General features: G+C 43.7%; 1 long non-coding RNA gene across 1 annotated transcript; it reads right to left on the bottom strand.

Moving 5' to 3' along the window:
- Positions 1-2,399: 2,399 nt before the first annotated feature.
- LOC120018445 lies at positions 2,400-8,160 on the bottom strand. The gene is made up of 5 exons (XR_005472221.1): positions 7,976-8,160; positions 7,363-7,609; positions 6,676-6,733; positions 3,356-3,476; positions 2,400-3,240 (listed from the first exon to the last, which is right to left on the bottom strand). It is a non-coding gene; the product is annotated as an uncharacterized LOC120018445 (long non-coding RNA).
- Positions 8,161-15,429: the final 7,269 nt, after the last annotated feature.

Below are 15,429 nucleotides of genomic sequence, written 5' to 3'. Positions count from 1 at the left end.
CAAGGCTAATGTAAATACTAATTCAGGGCTGGAATGTGTGCAAGTGGTTCAAATATATACAATTGAAGTAGGAAGTTTACATACACTTAGGTTGGAGTCATAAAAACTATTTTTTTCAACCACTCCACAAATCTCGTTAACAAACCATAGTTTTGCTAAGTCGGTTAGGACATCTACTTTGTGCATGACAATAATGTTTTCAACAATTGTTTACAAAAAGAATATTTCACAGTATCACAATTCCAGTGGGTCAGAAGTTTACATACACTAAGTTGACTGTGCCTTTTAACAGCTTAGAAAACTCCAGAAAATGATGTCATGGCTTTAGAAGCTTCTGATAGGCTAATTGACATAATTTGAGTCAATTGGAGGTGTACCTGTGGATGTATTTCAAGGCCTACCTTCAAACTCAGTGCCTCTGCTTGACATCATGGGAAAATCAACAGAAATCAGCCAAGACCTCAGAAAAACCACAAGTCTGATTCATCCTTGGAGCAATTTCCAAATGCCTGAAGGTACCATGTTCATCTGTACAAACAGTACTGAAGTACAAACACCATGGGACCACGCAGCCATCATTCCGCTCAGGAAGGAGACGCGTTCTGTCTCCTTGAGATGAACGTACTTTGGTGCGAAAAGTGCAAATCAATCACAGAACAGCAGCAAAGGACATTGTGAAGATGCTGGAGGAAACAGGTACAAAAGTATCTATATCCACAGTAAAACGAGTCCTATATCGACATAACCTGAAAGGCCGCTCAGCAAGGAAGAAGCCACTGCTCCAAAACCGCCATAAAAAAAGCCAGACCAAGGTTTGCAAATGCACATGGGGACAAAGATTGTACTTTTTGGAGAAATGTCCTCTGGTCTGATGAAACAAAAATAGAACTGTTTGGCCATAATGACCATCCTTATGTTAGGAGGAAAAAGGGGGAGGCTTGCAAGCCAAAGAACACTATCCCAACCGTGAAGCACGGGGGTGGCAGCATCATGTTGTGGGGGTGCTTTGCTGGAGGGACTGGTGCACTTAACAAAATAGATGGCATCATGAGGTAGCAAAATTATGTGGATATATTGAAGCAACATCTCAAGACATCAGTCAAGAAGTTAAAGCTTGGTCGCAAATGAGTCTTCCAAATGGACAATGACCCCAAGCATACCGCCAAAGTTGTGGCAAATTGGCTTAAGGACAACAAAGTCATGGTATTGGAGTGGCCATCACAAAGCCGACCTCAATCCCATAGAACATTTGTGGGCAGAACTGAAAAAGCATGAGCGAGCAAGGAGGCCGACAAACCTGACTCAGTTACACCAGCTCTGTCAGGAGGAATGGGCCAAAATTCACCCAACTTATTGTGGGAAGCTTGTGGAAGACTACCCGAAACGTTTGACCCAAGTTAAACAATTTATAGGCAATGCTACCAAATACTAATTAAGTGTGCGTAAACTTCTTACCCACTGGGAATGTGATGAAAGAAAAGCTTAAATATATCACTCTACTACTATTATTCTGACATTTCACATTCTTAAAATAAAGTGGTGATCCTAACTGACCTAAGACATGGAATTTTCTCTGATTTAAATATCAGGAATTGTGAAAGACTGAGTTTAAATGTATTTGGCTAAGGTGCATGTAAACTTCAACTGTATCTGGTGTAAACACATTTAATATGTGTCACGGCTCCTCCTCTGCAGTGCAGGGGCGGTTCCTCCTGCAGGCAGAGGAGGGTCGTTAGTGATTGGAGTCACCTGGGCTCTAAGTATTTAAACTAATCACTTCTCTCTCTCTGCTCCTCCAGGTATGATCATGTTTTGTTTGTTCCTTTGTAGTTTTGCATAGTTTTCACTCAGTCATGTTCACACACACATATTCACGCATCCATGCACTTTACATACACCTTACATTATGATACTTCCACACCTCATTCCTTTTTCTTAGTTTAAAGTTAATAGTTTTGTTTATAATAAAGAACACTTTTAATTGGCCTATAACTGTTGTTCGTGTCCCCTCATTTTTGTCACAGGCTATGAGCCGGCTTGTGACATATGACCTAAGAAAATAAGCATTGGCTGTGTACAGATAACCGTATTTGGTTCTAAATAGTAGGCATTGAGTATGTGAAAATAGTACATTTGTGACCGACGCACTTGCTTAGGTCTTAGCAAAATTTTAAATAGTATTTATTTATTTTTACATTGGATAACAGCAGAGACACAGAGCTACAAAATGGTATATAATACTGCATTTGAGGAACAATGGGAAGAAATTCCGCTTCGAAAGTTGAAACTTGTAATCCCATTTTTGAGAAAATGGCCCTTGAATGTTTTGGTAAACCTACTGGAATACTCTTCTTTGTCTACACCCATTCAGCATTGTTCCCAACCTCTTAAGCCAGCCCCACCTATTTCTTTAAGGATTCACATGTGAGGTCATGTGCTTAACAGTGAGTAGTATAGTAAAGATTAAGACTAAGTAGTAAAAGTAGTAGCCTACAATAATGAAAAATTCCAGGCAAGCAGAAAGTGTCCAGAAAAATATATTTATAAATATTAGATGATGCTTACCCAGACACACTTGTTTAAATTGATGGGTCATGTGAAAGAAATGCTATAATCACCAGGCACATCTTGCTAAGTGGATGGGTCTCTACAGAAGGTATAAACAGTACGGCGAAATGGTTACTTGCATAGTAGCAATATCAAAGATAGATTATTTTTTTCTTTATAGTGACACAATTGTCCATGCCAGTAGAGAAAGAACCAAATTATATATTGTGTGTACAAGAATATCAATAACGATCAGTGATAGAGGTAGTTATATGCATATAAAATCAGGGGTAAAGTGGCTGAGCATTATGATAAAAAAAAAGTAGAAGCAACATATGGCGTGTGTTAGGAGAGTCAAGTGAATAGAGGCAGTGCAGAGTGCTGATTACTGGGAACTCGCCCCCAGTGATGAACTGGTCCGTCCGAACCACGCATGAACAAGGGAATCGATATTCGGAGCCTGTTTCTGTCCTGCTCTCGACTTTGGTGAATGGCATGTGATGTCCATAGCCTCTTCGTCACAAAACTCCTTGATCTTCTCAGAAAGATTAGTTTTTGTCTAGCTGTATACAGTCCAGTACAGCTAGACCATCTAGAGGTGAAAGGATGTCAGCGCTGCGCTGCAGCTGAAACCTGGCCCCGACTGAGTCAGAACGCTCCTTGGCAACAACACCAGGCTCCAAAGCATCGAAGCTGTAAAACAGGAAATAACGGAAAAAAATTAAAACATTACAACCTTGCATAACATCAATTCACCTCCCAAGTTTAGATAAAAAGAATAACCTCATACAATGACAATGATATTCACCTGAAGTGCTGGTACTGCTTGATTTGTGGCACCTGCCTAAAGTACGGAGTGAGGTATTGTTGCCAGCCATTGCGTTCCACCAGCACTGTATCATCCAGTCCAACCAGCCGTGGGATGAGTTCTAAACTTGAAATATTGTTAATTATCAAGTATCCTATTTAAATACTGAGTGCCATAGTCTAGTTTGTATATCTGTAGGGGGAATGTATTGAGTAAAGGAAGCGCAATCACGTGGCAGGCACTGAAAAGGGTGGAGAGATGTGGTTTAGTGGGGGGGGGGGGGGGTCGAGGTCAGGTTACAAAAAGGGAGAAGGAACAGTTTATGGACCGCGTCACTTAATTTCGTGCCATAGCAATAAAGATGGAATGTTTGGGGGGTGGGTGTATATATATATATTACACACACCCCCACTGGTGAAACCATGTATTTGTCTTATGGAGCTGTATGACAATTGGTGAATAAACTTGGTTTAAGCTTTACTAATCGTCCGTGAGTTTTAGTTGGTTAATTTAGAACACACACACACAGTACTAGTCAAAAGTTTAGACACACCTACTCATTCAAGGGTTTCTTTTTTTAAACTATTTTCCACATTGTAGAACAATAGCGAAGATATCAGAACTAAGAAATAACATATGGAATCATGTAGTAAAAAAAATAAAGATTACATCAAAAGTAGCCACCCATTGCCTTGACAGTTTTGCACACTCTTCACATTCTCTTAACCAGCTTCACCTGGAATGTGTCCAACAGTCTTAGGAGTTTCCACATATGCTGAGCACTTATTGGCTGCTGTTCCTTCACTCTGCAGTCCAACTCATGCCCTTCAGGACATCTACAGCACCCAGTGTCACAGGATGGACAAGAAGATCATCAAGGACCTCAGCCACCCGGATCAAGGCCTGTTCACCCCGTGATCATCCTGAAGGCGAGGTGCATCAAAGCTAGAATCGTGAGACTGAAAAACAGCTTCTGTCTCAAGGCCATCAGACTTAAATAGTCATCACTAGCCGGCCTCCACCCAGTACCTTGCACTTTAGAGGCTGCTGCCCTGTGTACATAGACATGGAACACTGGTCACTTTAATAATGTTTACATACTGTTTAACCCCTTTCATAGGTATATACTGTTTTCTAGTCACGGCCATCCTATTAAACTATTGCTGTATATAAAGTGCATTCGGAAAATATTCAGACCCCTTCACCTTTTCTACATTGTTAGGTTAATTCTAAAAATGTATGAAATCGCTTTTCATAAATCTACACACAACCTCATAATGACAAAGCAAAAACAGGTTTAGAAATGTATAAAAAAGAAAATTGAAATATGACATTTACATAAGTACTCCGACCCTTTACTCAGTACTTTGTTGAAACACCTTTAGCAGCGATTACAGCCTTGAATCTTCTTGGGTCTGCTGCTACAAGCTTGGTACACCTGTATTTGGGGGAGATTCTCCCATTCTTCTCTGCAGATCCTTTCAAGCTTTGTCAGGTTGGATGGGGAGCGTCGCTGCACAGCTATTTTCAGGGCTCTCCAGAGATGTTCGATCGGGTTCAAGTCCAGGCTCTGGCTGGGCCACTCAAGGACATTCAGAGACTTGTCCCGAAGCTACTCCTGTGTTGTCTTGGCTGTGTGCTTAGGGTCCTTGTGCTGTTGGAAGGTGAACCTTCACCCCAGTCTGAGGTCCTGAGCGCTCTGGAGCAGGTTTTCATCAAGGATCTCTGTACTTTGATCTGTTCATTTTTCCCTCGATCCTGACTAGTCTCCCAGTCCCTGCTGCTGAAAAACATCCCCACACCATGATGCTGCCACCACCATGCTTCACTGTAGGGATGGTGCCAGGTTTCCTCCAGACGTGATGCTTGGCACTGAGGCCAAATAGTTCAATCTTGGTTTCAACAGACCAGATAATCTTGTTTCTCATGGTCTGAGTCTCTTTAGGTGCCTTTTGGCAAAATCCAAGCGGCCTGTCATGTGCTTTTTTTACTGAGGAGTGGCTTCCGTCTGGCCACTCTACAATAAAGGCCTGATTGGTGGAGTGCTGCAGAGATGGTTGTCCTTCTGGAAGGTTCTCCCATCTCCACAGAGGAACTCTGTCAGAGTGACCATTGGGTTTTTGGTCACCTCCCTGACCTAGGCCATTCTCCCCCGATTGCTCAGTTTGGCCGGGCAGCCAGCTCTAGGAAGAGCCCCGGTGGTTCCAAACTTCTTCCATTTAAGAATGATGAAGGCCACTGTGTTCTTGGGGACCTTCCATACTAGACATTTTTTAGAACCCTTCCCCAGATCTGTGCCTCAACACAATCCTGTCTCGGAGCTCTAAGGACAATTCCTTCGACCTCATGGCTTGGTTTTTGCTCTGCCATGTACTGTCAACTGTGGGACCTTATACAAATGTGTGCCTTTCCAAAGCATGTCCAACCAATTGAATTTACCTCAGGTGGACTCCAATCAAGTTGTAGAAACATTTCAAGGATGATCAATGGAAACAGGATGCAGCTGAGCTTAATTTAGTCTCATAGCAAAAGGTCTGAATACTTATGTGAATAAAGTATTTTCTTTTTGCCTCGTCATTATGGGGTATTGTGTGAAAACGTCAAGGGGTCTGAATACTTTCCGAATGCACTGTATACTATTCTATACACATATTTAGATACAGTGTATATATATGAATAAAATATGTAGTATATGTCCACAACATCTATACACCCCATCACACATGTGTTCCAAGCTCCAACAGTGCAGTAATATCTAACAATACACACATCTGAAAGTGAAAGAATGGAATAAAGACACTTGGAAATATTAGTATGAGCAATGTCAGAGTCCGATGTATAAATAATATTCATACTTCAGACTCCGACATTGCTTATACTAATATTTTCTATATTTCTTAATTAAATGTTTTTACTTTTAGATGCATGTATTGTTAGACATTACTGCACTGTTGGAGCTTGGAACACTACACCCACAATAACATCTGCTAAATATGTATATGCGACCAATAAAATGGGATTTGATTTGTGTGTCAGGTTGGTCACTGTGACAGAATATCTGTGCAAATGACAAATAAAGCAAGTATGGAAAAATGAAGGCCAGACTATCTACAGTAGCTGTTCATGTAATGTATCTAGTCTCAAAGTGGCTGCATGGTTCTTAAGTCTCTGGTGAAGTTAAGTCTTTAACGTTTCCATTAAGGTAGTACTATTGGTTATCGATGACAGTGTTGAAGACATAGATTCTGTTTTACACAGGGTCAATGAAAATCTGTGTTTTGTTTCCCCCAAAATCTCTGGAAATGTTCAGTTTTACTTACCCTCAAATTTTGGAATCAATGAGGCCAGGTTCCACTCATTCAGAATATCTTTACAAAGCTGTCAATGCAAAACTAAAATGTTAGAAACATAGTTAGCTAAAATAAGTTATAAGTTACATCAAATTGAATGTAAACTTTAACATTAGCTAGCTAACAGAATTTGCATCCATCCTCAACTTCACAAGTCTGACTAAAGCTGCCATTATCAGAAACCATTCAAAACCAGTACAGTAACAGTAGCTAACTCAATCACCATGCAAGCATGAGATAAGCCTTCCAGATAGCTTGGTTAAATTAACCCAGATGGAGAATAAGTAAAATCTAGTTACGATAATTTAGCTAACAAGTGAAACAGTGTCCGACACAGTCTAGAAGTGTCAGACTTAGCTAGCTAACTGTAGATAGCTGTCATTACAGACAATGACAGTCAGCTAGCTAGCCATAGGTTGACAAAAAGGTACATTTAGTTATATCCGCGACAACACTTCAGTAAGCTAGCGTCGCGAGCATGGCCGCGAGGCTAACGTCACCACAACCAGAGATATTAGCACAGAAATGGCTAGGTAGCTAAAGGTCGTTAGCTTGCTAACTCTCAAGATAACGTTAGCTAGCTACCTAATTATGACAGGACAACCTATTTAACCTGAATGACCATCAAATTCATAATTCGTAACGTTTGTTACTTACTGTTTTCAGTCGGCCAAAACACACTTAGCATGTCGAAATAACGTTATCCGTTTTCCCCTCGTCAGTCACTCGGTTGCACTAGAACACTTGCAAATATCCTAGTGGATTTCACGCGCTGGTGGCGGGAGAATTAACCCACTGGCTGGGTCAAATATCCATAGGCCAACCTCAATTACCCATCATCAACAACAACCCAACCTGCCAATACAGCCTCTTCCGACACCACGGGTATGGGAAGTGTATCCATCTACAAAAGTAAAGTTTTGCTCTTATGTCAAATCAACTCATATTGTTGCTAGCTACAGTACCTTAGCTGTTGTGCTAGCTAACATAATACCAATATGCATGTCAATATGCAGTAAGACAGCAAATTATTAAGATAAAATAGTGCTTAAGCAAGTGAACTACCTATCACATAAATTGTGAAAAAAATCTGCTATTAAGATTAACGTTAGCTAGCTCAGCGCCAGTCAGTCAGTGGCGATGACAGAATGAAACCAACAAAATGCGTTTCACTCTATCCCATAAAACATGACATTGCTAACTAGGCATACTTTAGCTAATAACATGTTAAAGTTTATTAGGAAGTTTAATTAATCAGTTAGACACTCACCGGACAACTTTGGTAGGCACTGTAGCTAGCGAGATAGCTTGGTTTCCATTTTTCCAACATATGTTTCTAATCACTTTGAGTCATCACAAGGAGTCATCATGTCAGGTCGTCCTGAGGCATGGTCCTAGGGTTCAGGTCCTCCGAGAGAGAGAAAGAAAGAGAGAATTAGAGAGAGCATACTTAAATTCACACAGGACACCGGATAAGACAGAAGACAGGCACAACCCAAGGGGGGGCGCCAACCCAGACAGGAAGATCACGTCAGTGACTCAACCCACTCAAGTGACGCACCCCTCCTAGGGACGGCATGAAAGAGCACCAGTAAGCCAGTGACTCAGCCCCTGTAATAGGGTTAGAGGCAGAGAATCCCAGTGGAGAGAGGGGAACCGGCCAGGCAGAGACAGCAAGGGCGGTTCGTTGCTCCAGAGCCTTTCCGTTCACCTTCACACTCCTGGGCCAGACTACACTCAATCATAGGACCTACTGAAGAGATGAGTCTTCAATAAAGACTTAAAGGTTGAGACCGAGTCTGTGTCTCTCACATGGGTAGGCAGACCATTCCATAAAAATGGAGATCTATAGGAGAAAGCCCTGCCTCCAGCTGTTTGCTTAGAAATTCTAGGGACAATTAGGAGGCCTGCGTCTTGTGACCGTAGCGTACGTGTAGGTATGTACGGCAGGACCAACTCGGAAAGATAGGTAGGAGCAAGCCCATGTAACGCTTGTAGGTTAACAGTAAAACCTTGAAATCAGCCCTTGCCTTAACAGGAAGCCAGTGTAGGGAGGCTAGCACTGGAGTAATATGATACATTTGTTTGGTTCTAGTCAGGATTCTAGCAGCCGTATTTAGCACTAACTGAAGTTTATTTAGTGCTTTATCCGGGTAGCCGGAAAGTAGAGCATTGCAGTAGTCTAACCTAGAAGTAACAAAAGCATGGATTAATTTTTCTGCATCATTTTTGGACAGAAAATGTCTGATTTTTGCAATGTTACGTAGATGGAAAAAAGCTGTCCTTGAAACAGTCTTGATATGTTCGTCAAAAGAGAGATCAGGGTCCAGAGTAACACCGAGGTCCTTCACAGTTTTATTTGAGACGACTTTACAACCATCAAGATTAATTGTCAGATTTAACAGAAGATCTCTTTGTTTCTTGGGACCTAGAACAAGCATCTCTGTTTTGTCCGAGTAAAAAAATAAAAAAAATAAAAAAAACTGTATTGCCCCCCACCTCCCAAAAAAGAACACGTTTTCAAAAGTCAAACAAATTCTAAAACATCTCAAACAAAATAAATCTAAAAATAATCAAATCAAATTGTATTTGTCACATGCACCGACTACAACGGGTGTAGACCTTACCGTGAAATGCTTACTTACAAGCCCTTAACCAACAATGAGGTTCAAGAAATATTGACTAAATAGACTAAAGTAAAGAATAAAATAAAAAGTAACACAATAAAATAACAATAACGAGGCTATATACAGGGGGTACCGGTACCGAGTCAATGTGCGGTCAATGTGCGGGGGTACAGATGAGTCGAGGTAGGGATAAAGTGACTATGCATAGGTAATAAACAGCGAGTAGCAGTAGTGTAAAGAACAGTCGATGACTTGGGTGACTGGAGTCTTTGACCATTTTTGGGGCCTTCCTCTGACACTGGATGGCCGGAAGCTTGGCCCCAGTGATGTACTGGGCCGTACGCACTACCCTCTGTAGCGCCTTATGGTCGGATGCCGAGCAGTTGCAATACCAGGTGGTGATGCAACCGGTCAGGATGCTCTCGATGATGCAGCTCTAGAACGTTTTGAGGATCTCGGGACCCATGCCAAATCTTTTCAGTCTCCTGAGGGGGAAAAGGGGTTGTTGTGCCCTCTTCACGACTGTCTTGGTGTGTTTTGACCATAATAGTTTGTTGGTGATGTGGACACCAAGGAACTTGACACTCTCGACCCGCTCTACTACAGCCCAGTCAATGTTAATGGGGGCCTGTTCGGCCCTCCTTTTCCTGTAATCCACGATCAGCTCCTTTGTCTTGCTCACATTGAGGGTGAGGTTGTTGTCCTGGCACCACACTGCCAGCTCTCTGACCTCCTCCCTGTATGCTGTCTCATCGTTGTCGGTGATCAGGCCTACCATTGTTGTGTCGTCAGCAAACTTGATGGTGTTGGAGTCGTGCTTGGCGATGCGGTCGTGGGTGAACACGGAGTACAGTAGGAAAATAAGTAGGTACTCCTGAGGGGCCCCAGTGTTGAGGATCAGCATGGCAGATGTGTTGTTGCCTACCCTTACAACCTGGGGGCAGCCCATCAGGAAGTCCAGGATCCAGTTGCAGAAGGGAGGTGTTTAGTCCCAGGGTCCTTAGCTTAGTGATGAGCTTTGTGGGCACTATGGTTTGAACATTGAGCTGTAGTCAATGAACAGCATTCTCACATAGGTGTTCCTTTTGTCCAGGAGGGGTAGGGCAGTGTGTAGTGTGATTGGGATTGCGTCATCTGTGGATCTGTTGAGGCAGTATATGAATTGGAGTGGGTGTAGGGTTTCTGGGATTATGGTGTTGATGTGAGTCATGGCCAGCCTTTCAAAGCACTTCATGTCTACCGACTTGAGTGCTACGGGGTAGTAGTCATTTAGGCAGGAAACCTTTACTTTCTTTGGCACAGGGACTATGGTGTTCTGCTTGAAACATGTACTGTAGGTGTTACTGACTCAGTCAAGGAGAGGTTGAAAATGTCAGTGAAGACACTTGCCAGTTGGTCCACGCATGCTCTGAGTACACGTCCTAGTAATCGGTCTGAATGTTGACCTGTTTAAAGGTCTTGCTCACATCGGCTACGGAAAGCGTGATCACACAGTCATCCGTAACAGCTGGTGCTTGTAACGACTGTCTTCGGGTGAAAGAGAGGAGGACCAAGATGCAGCGTGAATATAATCCATATTTAATGGGAAATACTTAAACACCGAACAAAACAACAAACCGACAAAAAGGAACGAAGACGATACAGTCCCGTAACGTGAACACTAAACACTGGTACACTGAAACAGGAACAATCACCCACAAACAAACAGTGAAAACAGGCTACCTTAATATGGTTCCCAATCAGAGACAATGACACACACCTGCCTCTGATTGAGAACCATATTAGGCCAAACAAACACCCCACATAGAAACACAAAACATAGAATGCCGACCCAGCTCACGTCCTGACCAACTAAACAAAGACTAAACAAAGGAAATAAGGTCAGGAACGTGACAGTGCTCTCATGCATGCTTCAGTGTTGCTTGCCTCGAAGAGATCATGAAAGTAATTTAGCTCATCTGGTATGCTCACATAACTGGGCAGCTCGTGGATGGGTTTCCCTTTGTAGTCCGTAATAGTTTGCAAGCCCTGCCACATCTGATGAGTGTCAGAGCCAGAGTAGTAGGATTCAATCTTAGTCCTGTATTGATGCTTTGGCTGTTTGATGATTCGTCTGAGGGCATAGCGGGATTTCTTATAAACGTCCGGATTAATGTCCCGCTCCTTGAAAGCGGCAGCTCTAGCCTTTAGCTAGGCACGGATGTTGCCTGTAATCCATGGCTTCTGGTTGGGATATGTACGCACGGTCACTGTGGGGACGACGTCGTCGACGCACTTATTGATGAAGCCAGTGACTGAGGTGATATACTCCTCAATGCAATTTTATGAATCGCGGAACATATTCCAGTTTGTGCTGGCAAAACAGTCATGTAGCGTGGCATCCACGTCATCTGACCACTTCTTCATTGAGCGAGTTACTGGTACTTCCTAGTTCGTTTTTGCTTCTAAGCAGTAATCAGGAGGATATAATTATGATCAGATTTGCCAAATGGAGGGCGAGGGACAGCTCTGTATGCGTCTCTGTGTGTGGAGTAAAGGTGGTCTATAAATGTTTTTCCTCTGGTTGCACATGTGACATGCTGGTAGAAATTTGGTAAAACGGATTTACGTTTGCCTGCATTAAAGTCCCCGAAAAACTAGTAACGCCACTTCTGGATTAGCATTTTCTTGTTTGCTTATGGCCTTATCCTTTCTGAACCACCCATCCCGGTTCCGGGATAATTGTCATCAGAAACGCTGACTAGCATAGCTTAGCCTAGCGCGAACGGTATATAATAAAATATAATTTCATGAAATCACAAGTGCAATATTGCAAAAAACAGCTTAGCCTTTTGTTAATCCATCTCAGATTTTGAAATTATGCTTTACAGAGCAAGCAATACTTGCATTTGTGTAAATTTATCGATCGCTCGACAAAACAATAAGAACACCTAGCGTCAGGTAACTTGGTCACGAAAATCAGAAAAGCAATCAAATTAATCGTTTACCTTTGATGATCTTCGGATGGTTTCACTCACGAGACTCCCAGTTAGACAGCAAATGTTCCTTTTGTTCCATAAAGATATTTTGTATATCCAAATACCTCCGTTTGTTTGCTGCGTTATGCCCAGGAATCCACCGGAAAGAGCGTTCGCCATGCCGGAAAAAAATCCAAATTATATCCATAATGTCCACAGAAACATGTCAAACGCTGTTTATAATCCATCTTCAGAGTGTTTTTCAAATATCTATTCGATAATATATCAACCGGGACAGTTGGCTTTTCACTAGGACCGAGAGGAACAATGGCTGCCTTTCACTTTTGCACAAAAATCACTCGGAGAGCCCCTACCTGTCCACTTACGCAATGTGGTCGTTCACGCTCATCCTTCAAAATAAAAGCCTGAAACTATGTCTAAAGGCTGTTGACACCTTAGGGAAGACATAGAAAAAGAAGTCTGGTTGATATCCCTTTATATGGGCAATAGGGATGCATGGGAACAGAGAGGTCTCAAAAACAGGGCCACTTCCTGGTTAGATTTTCCTCAGGTTTTAGTCTGCAATATCAGTTCTGTTTAACCTTTTCTCAATAGGGGGTGCTGTTTTCACTTTGTAAAAATTTCGTTCCCAAATTAAACTGCCTCGTACTCAATTCTTGCTCGTACAATATGCATATTATTATTACTATTGGATAGAAAACACTCTCTAGTTTCTAAAACCGTTTGAATTATATCTGTGAGTAAAACAGAACTCAAGTTGGAGCAATTTTCCTGTGAGGAAGTGAGAAATCTGAAATCAGGCAGGCTGTTCTGAGGTCAGTTTATTAATTTGTATGTCTTCTATTGGTCGAGATGCACTGCATACGCCTTCCCCTAGATGTCAGCAAATAGTGAGAATTGGAATGGAGTTGCTAGGCAGATCTGAGGCCATATAAAGGGTCTGGGAACGTGGGGTCCAGTCTTTTCTTCATTCGCCATGACGCAAGACAGACCTCAGGATTGCGTTCTGGAAAGCTCCCGTTATAGGCCTTAGATATATCCGGCTCTGATTTTATTCGATATAGGTGTTAAAGACATCATAATGTTGTTATTTTAAACCGAGTTATATCAGTTTATATCAGTATATTGTGATTTTCGGATATTTCTTAGTGCTGCGTTATAGTGAGTTGGACACGTCTTCGCCACATGGCTAATGTTTACTGCTAATTCCAAAGTTGAAGGCGACAATCTACAACCGAGCACCGATTCCTCTGGACAAAGGACAACTTGCCCAAGATTCTGATGGGAGCTCATCAAAAAGTAAGAAGTATTTATGATGTTAATTCGTTGTTCTGTTGGAAAATGTAAAAATACTATTCCGCCATTAATTTCGGTGCGGTCTCGCTTTAACGCACGCTGTATGTCGTAGTAACGTTAATTTTAAAAATCTAACACAGCGGTTGCATTAACTCACAGACAACAAATGTACAGTTTTGGAAACTTCAGAGTGTTTTCTATCCTAATTTGACTATTATATGCATATTCTAGTTTCGGGGGCTGAGAAATAGGCAGTTTCAAATGGGTACGCCTTTTTAGCCAAAAGCGAAAACTGCGCCCCCTAGTCTTAAGAAGTTTTAAACAGCTTGTTGAGTACGATCTTAGTGCCAGCATCGGTTTATGGTGGTAAATAGACGGCTATGAATAATATAGATGAAAACTCTTTTGGTAGATAGTGTGGTCTACAGCTTATCATGAGGTACTCTACCTCAGGCGAGCAATACCTCGAGGCATCTTTAATATTAGTTTACTTTCCAATGATTGCACGTTCGCCAATAGAACGGATGGTAGAGGCGGGTTATGTAACGGCAGTCTAGCTCTTCCTCCTCGGACGAGGAGAGGCGAGAAGGATCGGAGGACCAATGTGCAGCGTGGTAAGTTTCCATGATTTAATATACACAAAAACAAGACACAATACAAAATAACAAACAAACTAACCATCACAGTCCCGTGTGGCACAAACACTGACACAGGAAACAACCACCCACAAATCCCCAACACAAAACAAGCCACCTATATATGATTCTCAATCAGGGACAACGATTGACAGCTGCCTCTGATTGAGAACCATATTAGGCCGAACACAAAAACAGACAAACTAGACACACAACATAGAATGCCCACCCAGCTCACATCCTGACCAACACTAAAACAAGCAAAACACATAAGAACTATGGTCAGGACGTGACAGTACCCCCCTCCTGAGGTGCGGACTCCGAACGCACCCCTAAAACTCAAGGGGAGGGTCTGGGTGTGCATCTGTTCGCGGTGGCGGCTCCGGCGCAGGACGAGGCCACCACTCCACCATTGTCTTTGTCCCCCTCCTTAGCGTCCTTTGAGTGGCGACCCTCGCCCCCGACCTTGGCCTAGGAATCCTCACCAAGGTCCCCACTACATTGAGGAGACAGCTCAGGACAGAGAGGTAGCTCAGGACAGAGAGGTAGCTCAGGACAGAGAGGTAGCTCAAGACAGAGAGGTAGCTCAGGACAGAGGGGCAGCTCCGGACTGAAGGGCAGCTCCGGACAGAGAGGCAGCTCTGGACTGAAAGGCAGCTCCGGACTAATGGCAGCTCCGGGCTGGAGGGCAGCTCATGACTGGAGGGCAGCTCATGACTGGAGGGCAGCTCATGACTGGAGGGCAGCTCATGACTGGAGGGCAGCTCTGGCAGCTCCTGACTGGCGGGCGGCTCTGGCGGCTCCTGACTGGCGGGCGGCTCCTGACTGGCGGGCGGGTCTGGCGGCTCCTGACTGGCGGGCGGGTCTGGCGGCTCCTGACTGGCGGGCGGCTCTGGCGGCTCCTGACTGGCGGGCGGCTCTGGCGGCTCCTGACTGGCGGGCGGCTCCTGACTGGCGGGCGGCTCTGGCGGCTCCTGACTGGTGGGCGGCTCTGGCGGCGCTGGGCAGGCGGGCCGCTCAGACGGCGCTGGGCAGGCGGGCAGCTCAGACGGCGCTGGGCAGGCGGGCAGCTCAGACGGCGCTGGGCAGGCGGGCAGCTCAGACGGCGCTGGGCAGGCGGGCAGCTCAGACGGCGCTGGGCAGGCGGGCAGCTCAGACGGCGCTGGGCAGGCGGGCAGCTCAGACGGC

This window comes from Salvelinus namaycush, chromosome 23, assembly GCF_016432855.1.
Source record: "Salvelinus namaycush isolate Seneca chromosome 23, SaNama_1.0, whole genome shotgun sequence".
Classification (NCBI taxonomy): Eukaryota; Metazoa; Chordata; class Actinopteri; order Salmoniformes; family Salmonidae; genus Salvelinus; species Salvelinus namaycush.
The sequence above is the reverse complement of the archived record's forward strand: the minus strand, read 5'-3'. Positions and strand labels throughout refer to the sequence as shown.